Raw genomic sequence first — 9,427 nt, 5'->3', positions numbered from 1 at the left:
TTTTCCTTTCATTTAAGGCAAAGCAGTAGGACTTACCTATGCATAACATGATAGCAGGATTGCAGCCTTGGGCCACAATTCTGCATAGGGTTAGATGTGCCTAACTAAGCTCCATGATTTCAGTTGGTTCTAAGAGTGCATAAATGTGCATTAGGTTGTGGTTTCTGTCTGATAAAAACATTTTGAGTTTTTCTTTCTACTACTGCTGCTCTTCATAAGGTTTTGCAAGAAGTAAGTAAGTTAAATATTGTGGCATTTGGATACGTTTTTACAATTCAACCTATTAATCTTTACTCAGGAGAAACATGAATATTGAATCTGTGGAGGCCATGCTATGCATGTGTACATGGAAGCAAGTCCGACTAATTTCGATGGTGGAATACTTAAGGTATTTTGCTTTGTGTTCAGTGGGATTTGCATCCAAATAAACATTCATTGGATTGCAGCTTTTACAGCCCAATTCTAATAATGGCTTCTCAGGAATATGCTTCATTGATTTCAATAGGCCTTACTACTTAAATAAATTTAGGATTGCAGCCGCAGTGGGACAAGAGCAACACTTAGTTGTAACAGCAGAAACATCTATGCTTCTCTTGTATGCAAAATGGCTGTCTAAAACTCTGTTTCTATCCCTCACAAAGTAGTGAGCTTGAAAACTTAATGGTAGCACATGTGCCCTGTAACCAGATGATCTGTAAGTTTAAGGAAAATGCCTTATTTCTTAAGACCGAGAAAAACTGAAGAACTGTCTGCATTCATATGGACTCCCTCTTTTGCTCAGATGTTAGGCTGAGGAGCTGCTCTGGTTCCCCTGCCTTTGGAAGTTAGGGGACAGGGTCTTCTCTGTTCTACAGCTGAAGCACTATGGCATTCCCCCTCATACATGTATGGCATCTATTAGACAGAGCAACCACCACATCCAAAGTCTTGTCAGATAGGTGTGGCCAGCATGGGGTTGGGGGCAGCAATTCTCTCTCCCCCCCCTCCAAGTCCATCTTTTTTTAAAAAAAATCTCTCGCATTGACTCCAACGAGACAAAAATAACTGGGGCTGGTGTAGTTTTGGACACTCCACCCCCCCCCCGGAGGGGGAGTGTCTGGAAGAAGAGGGCTTAGGATCTTCTGGTTACTTGCCTTTCCTGACATACTCCATTTTGGCCCCCACAACCTGTGCAACATCTACACCCATGGGATCTTCAGATGAAGGGTGGTATACAAATTTTAATAACAACAACAACAACCTCCAGTGGCCTTTTGTGCTGTCCATTCAAGGGCCTTTCCTGTGGCCCCTCAGCTGGCTGAATGCTGGCTGTAGGATTGCACCCTTAATATAAACACCAGGTAAAATAGATATAATTTATTTGATCTTTCAGAGGCATTTAACTGTGGATAGCTTTTAGTAGTGCTGATTTCTGTCCATTTATGTTGGGTCATTTTAATTAGACTTAAGGCAAACTAGAATGTGATGTGAGAGATCGATGAATCAGATCTCCACCCCCCCTTTTTTTCTTTTAAAAAGGATCAGAGCAGCCACAAGAGGCTGGGAATTCAAATCAGGACCATGACTGCTAGGAGATGGTGTTTTAAACTTTCCACCAATCCAGTTTCCTGGTCGAAATCCACCCCGCCCCCGCCCCCCCCCCCATTACAGCCATTTCTCCACAGGGCAAAATATAACATAGGGTTGACTTCAGCTGGGAAAATGGCACAGGTGAAAACCATCCCACAGCACTGTAATCCTGATCTGAATCAGGCCTTGTCCCGAGGCAGCTGGATCTATCTCTTCACCTCACCTCAAATGTAGGTGATGGTTATTTTATTATTTATCTGTATTTTATATTTTTATTTGTTTTATTTTTTAATGTATGGAATAAGGCAACATCAATATCCTTCAGTAGAAAGAAGGCATAGAAATATTCCCCCAAAAATGTCTTATTTAAGCATATATATTCAGTGTTCTCTGAATAGATCAGGATCATTGTTACTGAGGGATTGGTAAATACAGGTAAGGGCATTTTTGATCTATTAAATGTATCCAGAAGATAAGAGCTGGGATGTACTAAGGCTGCAATCCCAAAGACGCTTACTATAAAGTAAGCCCAACTAAACATAGGGGGACCCTCTTTTGAATAACTATGCTGATAATTGTGTTGCATATTATTAATAATAATAAACCTGGGTGAATTCTGCTGCTCTTTTACAAGCCAGTCCTACACATACATACTGGAAAGTATGGTTTCAGTGAGAGCAAAATTCAAGGCAAATTTGAAGAGACCTGCAAAGCATTTAGGGAAATGAAAAGGATCTCAGTATGATTAGCAAAAATGGTCAAGCTTTCCAATCTCAGTATAATTTTTAAAAGCCATTTCCAAGTAAATAAACTAAGGGTCAGGTGTGAAAAGTACTTTATAACGTTTATGAAGCCTAATCCTATGCTTAGGGTTGCAAGTGTGAGGACATTTTTACTTACGTTAATTAAAAATAATTTGAGTCTGCCCCTCACTCTGCGTGTGCTCATGCAAATGTTTTTTTAATACTTGTCAGAAACTGGTAGGAAGCCATTTCAAAGTTATTCAGGCTAATATAAGTATTTCATTGGCATTACAAATAGGAGAAATGCAAAAAAACCGGACTTAAGTCTCATGAGTGAAAACAACCCTAATCATCCCCCCATATTCACAACAAAATTGTATGGGCCGCTTCCCATGTTATCTGGGATCAAACACACATTTAATATTTCCTGTGCACCTTGAGAGGAGCAGCGGCCAGTCCTGCTGCATGCACCTGTGTGATACCCACAACGATCCCTGCAGGTTTGTGGCACACAGACGCACGATATGTGCTCATTAAACTGTTTGGTAAAATATATTAAGGTATGACATAGCAGCGAGGCCACTCTTTCAGCAGGGTCTTTAAAACCAGAATCGGTAGTCTTAACACAAGGGCTATTCGCGAAAACTGAACAACCCAAAACACGGAAAACTAAGAAAAATATGTACCCCTTATTATCCCCCCCTTAAATATATAAGAAAGGAGGGAAAACTTAACATATTAAAAGTGCGGAGAAATCACGATTTCAGGTATTAAAGGCCCCAAAAAGTGACTTGAGAGAGGGGCCTCGCTTCCTTTTGCTTGCCTCGATTCAAAAAAACCTTTCCTTCCCCTCTCCTCCGCGCTCCTCGCCCGTGGCTTCCTTTTCCATTCAGGACCTGTGGGCTTCGAAAAGAGCTGCACCTGCTTTAGATGGATTATGGTAGAACTGGAAGTAACTCTCTCTCTCTCTCTCTTTCCCCCCTCCCCTCCCTTCCCAGCTCTCAAGTCACATCTCCAGTACAGACACAACCCCTGTGATTAGAGGCTGATCTCCACATCTGAATGGGACAGAGAGAGGAGGGACCCGAGACATAAGATTGACTCCCCCCTCCCCCCCCGCCCGCCTCTGAGACTTCCATTGAGGAAAACGGAACAGGAGAAAGGGGTGAAGGAAGAAGAAACAGGACCCCCCCCCCCGAATACAATAAGAGAAGAAAGCGGCAAAGCCTTTGGCAGGAGAAAAGTATGATCATGCCTGAACTGTGTTAGTGCTTTCTCTTCTCTCTCTCTGTCGGCTTGCTTCTCCCTCTTTCTTTCTCTCTCTCTCTCTTTCTCTGTCTCTCTCTCTTTGTCTCCGAGGTGTTTAACTTTGGGGGAACCTCGGGCTGCTGGGAGCTGGAGGCATTTCTGCTCCGCAAGGGACGAAGCTGGACGAGGCGGCGGCGGCAACGGCGGTAGCAGCGGCGGCGGCAGCAGCAGCAGCGAGGCAGCCACATGCTCCAAGTGGGGGGTGTTAAAAGTTGAGACCCGATTCCAGGCGCTGTAGATCGAAACAGGTTGGTGGGATCTTTTAACAGTAGCAGCAGCAGCCGCAGCAGCAGCAACAACAACAACCCTCCCCTCCCCCCTCCTCTTAAACTTTCAGTGCTAGTTTAGTTTTTAATCCATACAGTAGTTCCTTCCTCTTTCTCTCTACACCCCCCCCCCAGCCGCGCGCACTCTTCTGCTTTAAAGAGATATATATACCTTGCATTGAATATTTGCGATCAGGAACGACTTAAAGTTGATAAACTGGCCGGTCTGTTGCGCCTGCCCCCCAGGTGTTTTGGAAAAAGCAGGTGTGTAGAGGAGGCTGAGATTTATGCTTTGTTGATTCCCTCCCTTCTCCCTCACCCCCCCTTTCCCGCATCCTTCCTTACTCTCTTTCTCCCTCTGAGATTGCAACCTCAAGGATGGTAGGGTGTGTATGTGGAAAATATATATATATATATAGAAAAACTACTTGGCGAAGGCAGCCTCCTCTCGGTTTAATTTATCAGTGCCTTTTAGTAAAAGAGACGCGTGAAAGTTCGGGGTACCCGGAAAACGGAGCACTCCAGACAAAGAGAGGTGCTGGTGGAAATAACTTTTCAGCTGGGATTTACAGAGGGTGGCATGGAAACCAAAGGAATCGGATATGTGAGACTAGTTGGGGTGTTGGAAAGCTTTTCTCTTTGTTCATGGGGGGAGCTGTGAGGATGGGAGGCAGGGATAAGAGGTTCTTGCTTATAGGGAAAAATGAAGGAAGAAGCATGCAGTGAGTGGATTTTTTTTTTGTTCCTCTGTTTTGTGAATGTGAAGAGGGGTGGGGAGTAGATGTTGCAAAACCGCTTTGGGGTTTCTGCAGATCAATCAGTCCTGTAAGTGTGTCTTTGAATTACAATTTATTGTGATTGACAGGATGGATAGGCTCAAAGGCACTCACATTTATGGTCTTCTTGAGTACACATTTAGAATGGGGGTGAGATCCTGAATTGGGATAGCAGAATTTCTTGTCTTCCCCACTCTGAAATAACTTTTTCCTGGCAAACAAGTTGGCAACGGATACGAAAGTTTTTTGCCTAGCGAAAAGATCGGCTCTCTGGCTTAGGTCTATTCTTTAGGGTAATAAAACTTTGAGGTGGTAGAGATGCTAGAAAAATATTTCATAAATCCTGAATTCCCCTTATTTCTTACCGATTTTTATACGGTGACTGAAATTTAAATTTGCTTTCTTCTAAATAACAAGACTAAAAAAAAAACTTTTAATGGCTCTTTAAATTATTATTTCCTGCTGGGAAGGTAGCAATAAATATACTCTGTTGTTACAGTAGTTCACTTCATCATCTACATTCTTAAATGAGCTTGATCTTCCTCGTTTTATATATTTCTTAAATGCACAAAACGTATTTATTGCTGTCAGGTAATGTTTTTGGCCCAATCAGTCTTTCAGTCTGTCTCCTCAGCTTCTTGTCGGTTTGTCTTCTACTCCCACCTTTAAATGCCACCTCTGAATTAGAAATGTTTCTAATATCCCTTAGAGCAGCAAACTTGAACTAAAATTAGCAAAGAAATGATCGTATCCATTGTTCACTATAATACAATGTGATGCCATCCCAGTGCTCCCTAAAAAAAGGGGGGGGAACCTATATAAATTTTTATATAACCTATATAAAAGTGGGAAAGGTGCAAATATATATAATTTAAATGCCATGGTGATTGAAACTTGAAAGGGGAAAATTTATATTCCGACTTAGGAGCTTAGAAGTGATGTTCTCGGTTTATCTGTATAGGTTTCTCCTAACTGAGAGAACTTTTTAAAAGCACAAATCTTAAAAAACAACCTAAAACATCAACATATTTTTTTAAAAAAAGGAGCTCAATAGATATTTTGCTGTGATTGTGAGTTGGGACTGGGTCTTCTAGTAGGTGTATCATAGTTTTGTGAGCATTAGTCGGTCATTAAGAGAAAGGGAGCAAATTCATTACCAGCCTTTCTTGGGCAGCTGAGAAGTTTCAAGTAAAAATTATTTTAAAACTTGTAGTTGACATGGGTCTGTGAAGATAATGCTCAATTTCTATCACCATTAACACACAGCAGAATAATTAATAAAGTGACGGATCTTGGTTGTTTTATAAATTTTCATAAGTGATAAAGTTCTGAATGCTACGTAACGCAGATGAGTTCAAATATGGGGGGAGTGTTAAAAATGGTTTTATTTTGGCAGACCATTTTTTGGGTATGTGATCTGAAACAAAAACTTCCATTGAATTTGGTATTTAAAAAATGAAATCATTTAATCATCTCTCCTCAAGTTCAAAATAAACTTCAAATGGATGAGAATAGGTATACTAATTCATTAGAGACACTTAGACTCTAAAAGGTCTTTTGAAGCGCAGTATTACAAGGAATGCATTTGACAAACTCATAGTGAGATTTGTCTCCTCTTAATTTAGCCCTAAGGAATTTCACTACAGATCCCATTCCAGGGCCCATTGCTGACTTCAATCAAGTGCTCAGTCCGAAATACTGTTTCTTTGGAGACAAAAATTTACTCCAGTTTTTAGCAATGGCTTATAACTTCAGTTTCATGCTTTCAGAAAAGCTGTGGGGTGTACAATAAAAAAGAATTATTACATTGTGTTAAAAGGTGGGTATAATCAACAACAGAAATAGTATAGTATTCTACAGATATATTACTACATGTTAAAACATTTACACAAGAAGGGGCTTGTGTTGCTCACAGGCCATTTTCTGTCAAATTGTCAGTGTGTTACTTCCTTAGGCACTGGGCCCTGTGAGTTGTGTATGCTGCCTGCAGTAGCATCCAGGATCCTAAACCATTTTTACACATATTTAACATTTCTTAATTTCTATTAATTGTACTTTAAACTGAGAGCATATATTGCAGGTGAGTGATGCTTGTATAACATGATTTAAAATATTTAACCCCCTTCCCCTCTCAAGTTTTAAAAACCCCCAGTCAGATTTAAACTAAGAAAGATGGTCAGAACCAGATTCATAATTTTTTGTGCAAACCAGGTCCGGTGGGGTGTGTGTGTGTGTGTGTGTGTGTGTCAGTTGGTTCTGATTCCAAATCTTTGTTCCTTTATTTTCTCCCCCTCAGAAATGGGTGCACATTGAAGTGGAGTAAATTGCTGAGCCCCTGTGTTTCCTGTATTTTGAATTGATTTTATATAAAGTTCTTGAAAGTTTAAACAAATCTTCAAAACTTAATGCTTATGCGTATGTGCATAGAATGTAAACATCTAAATTTTGAGTGGGGAGAACATCTATTTAGTTACAATTGATGCAAGTGATTAGTTATATTTTAAAACTACAAACATAATGAAAAGGAAAAATGTTTCTCTAGTAAAGTGCTATCTTATATGATTAATTTGAGTATTTTGGCATGGAAATATATGATCAAAAACCTTCTCTCCCATCCATTTTTGAATTCTTTTAAAGCAAATATTAAAAGGGGGGGGGGAGTACTCCAGTCCCACAGGCACTAAGCACTGGTGTTAGGCAAAAACCTTCTTGCAGAGTAAGATACATACAGTAGGCTGCCTTTTCACAGCTCCATTGTGTAATATTGTAAGGAAAGCTGGGTAAATAGGCATGGAATTTCTTTCTTCCCGGACTGGTAACTTTCTAGACCATGAAGTCGTCAAGTTCATCTGATACTCTAATGTCACAGTTTAGGATTATAATAAGAAAAGTTTTTTTTGTTTGCATGTAGGACTAAAGGATGTAATAATTGAGAAAATAATTTGGAGTGAATAGTTCATTCAATTTACACTGCATATTTTCTTATTATATTAACATTTTGATTGCTCTTTTATTTATTAAGAGTACAATCAATAATAGCAAAAAATCTGGTGGATCTCTAATTCAGATTCTCTTTATAGAAAGAAGGGTTTCTTTAAGAAGAAAGGGGGGAAATCTATAAAACAAAGAGCAAATAAAATAACCACTTCAGGCGCTTTCTCTTTTTCTTTTCTAATAACCAAGCCGGGAACTATGTGCAGTCAGTTGTGAAGTTTTTGCCCAAAGAAGCCTAAGAGCTTTTCTTTTCTCATGGCAGAGGGGATGCTTTTGAATCTGATAATGTTTGTGTGTGTCTCGCTGTGGGGCTGAAATGGGGAAGGGAAGGGGTGATGGCTGAAATGTTTCTGTTGCATGTGGGGGGAGATCGAAGTTGGAGGAAAAAAAGATACTGTTGTGTTTTGCTTTTTAAAGTGACATACAGTGCAATTCACCCAGAAATAAATCTCACTAAGTTCAATGGGAGTTACTTCCAAGTAACCATGGTTAGGACTGCTGTGATAAAGTGTGTGCCTGTGTGAGAACTGGGGAGAGTCAGAATTCTGAACCCCCACCTTAAAACTAGAGGGGGAAGAGATGGATCTAACAGAAAAGATGAGCATATATGTGCTCCCCTTCCCTTAGAATGTAAATTTTATAGCTTGGCGCAATTTAGTAAAGAGCTTTCCACCTCCGTTTCGCACTTCCAATCAGTGATTTTCCCTGTAAGTTGAAGCGGAGAGAGAAGTCATTTGTTCACCAAAGTCCTTCTTTACTGGTAGCAGGTGTTTGTTTCTAGAAAAGGCATTCACTCTAAAAAAAGGTTAGGGGATAACATCATATAAAGCTACTCATCTGTGCCCTGTGCTTCAGGAAGACAACATATTGTTACACAGGTTCTTGGCACTGAGATCCTGCAAGAAATTCGTTATCAGCCGTTATAATCAAACTCTGCTTGTGTATGGTTTGGCCTTCAGGGTAGAAAAAGGCTCTCTTATTGCTTCCTTATGGAGGAACTTGCTTTTGCCTGCAAAAATATATTGTTTTATCCCAGTTGTCTTAAGAGAGGGCAATAAAAGATCTTTAACATGATTTAAAGACAACAACTTCAAAACAAGTCCCACTGATGCCCGTTTTGATTTAATTATTTTCAATTTGGCATTGTTGTGCTGTTGCATAGAACAGGATGCCACCTTTCAAACTTGGCTAATTCACTTGCCTCCAGGGCTGAGTGATTTCCTCCTTACACTGGGAGTAATTGCCACATGGCAGGTTAAAACACACCTTCAGAATTGTTGTTGATAGGAAAAGAGTGATGACTTAAATTATATGAGGGAAATCTGTACCTGGGAGGTGTGTGATAGGCGATATGATTAACAAAATAATAAATTTTCAAATTTTGAATGCAGTTTTACTATTATATAAACTTTGAAATTTGCATCCATGCCACAAACTTAGATTTCATTCACTTCTATTTGTTGATTTGTTCTGTTAATTTTTCTGGCTTTGGATCAAATAGACACATTAATACATTTCTATATACATTCATTGTCCTGCTTTGTCTCAGAAGCTCCTTCACTGGTCATAAACATTTTTTTCTTGGTAGTCAAGAGGGAGGCTTTTGAAATGTTTGTTTTGTTTTTAAGTTAAAAATACTATTTTCACATTTGACTTTGTTCTTCTACCCACACTGGAGTTTCAGTTCTAGTGTGTGCAGTTTGCACATGGAATTTAAAACAGTTTTTGTTTTCTTTGAAAAATCTGCTTGTCTTACGTGAAAAGGGTTTTG

General features: G+C 39.8%; 1 protein-coding gene across 4 annotated transcripts in view; it reads left to right on the top strand.

The window, feature by feature from the left end:
* The first annotated feature begins 3,310 nt into the window (after positions 1 to 3,310).
* The window catches only part of FOXP4 (forkhead box P4), a 151,694-nt gene continuing 145,577 nt past the window's right edge, over positions 3,311 to 9,427 (top strand). Inside the window, exon 1 of one of the 4 annotated variants that reach the window (XM_083509219.1) lies at positions 3,311 to 3,868. The gene's annotated coding sequence lies outside the window, so the exon portion shown is untranslated. The remainder of the gene's footprint in view (positions 3,869 to 9,427) is intronic. The other 3 variants (XM_083509213.1, XM_083509217.1, XM_083509214.1) reach the window with 3 other exon arrangements.

The sequence above is a fragment of the Podarcis liolepis genome (assembly GCF_965112155.1).
Source record: "Podarcis liolepis genome assembly, chromosome: 6".
Classification (NCBI taxonomy): domain Eukaryota; kingdom Metazoa; phylum Chordata; class Lepidosauria; order Squamata; family Lacertidae; genus Podarcis; species Podarcis liolepis.
Note: the sequence above shows the minus strand (reverse complement) of the source record. Positions and strands in the feature narration are given on the sequence as shown.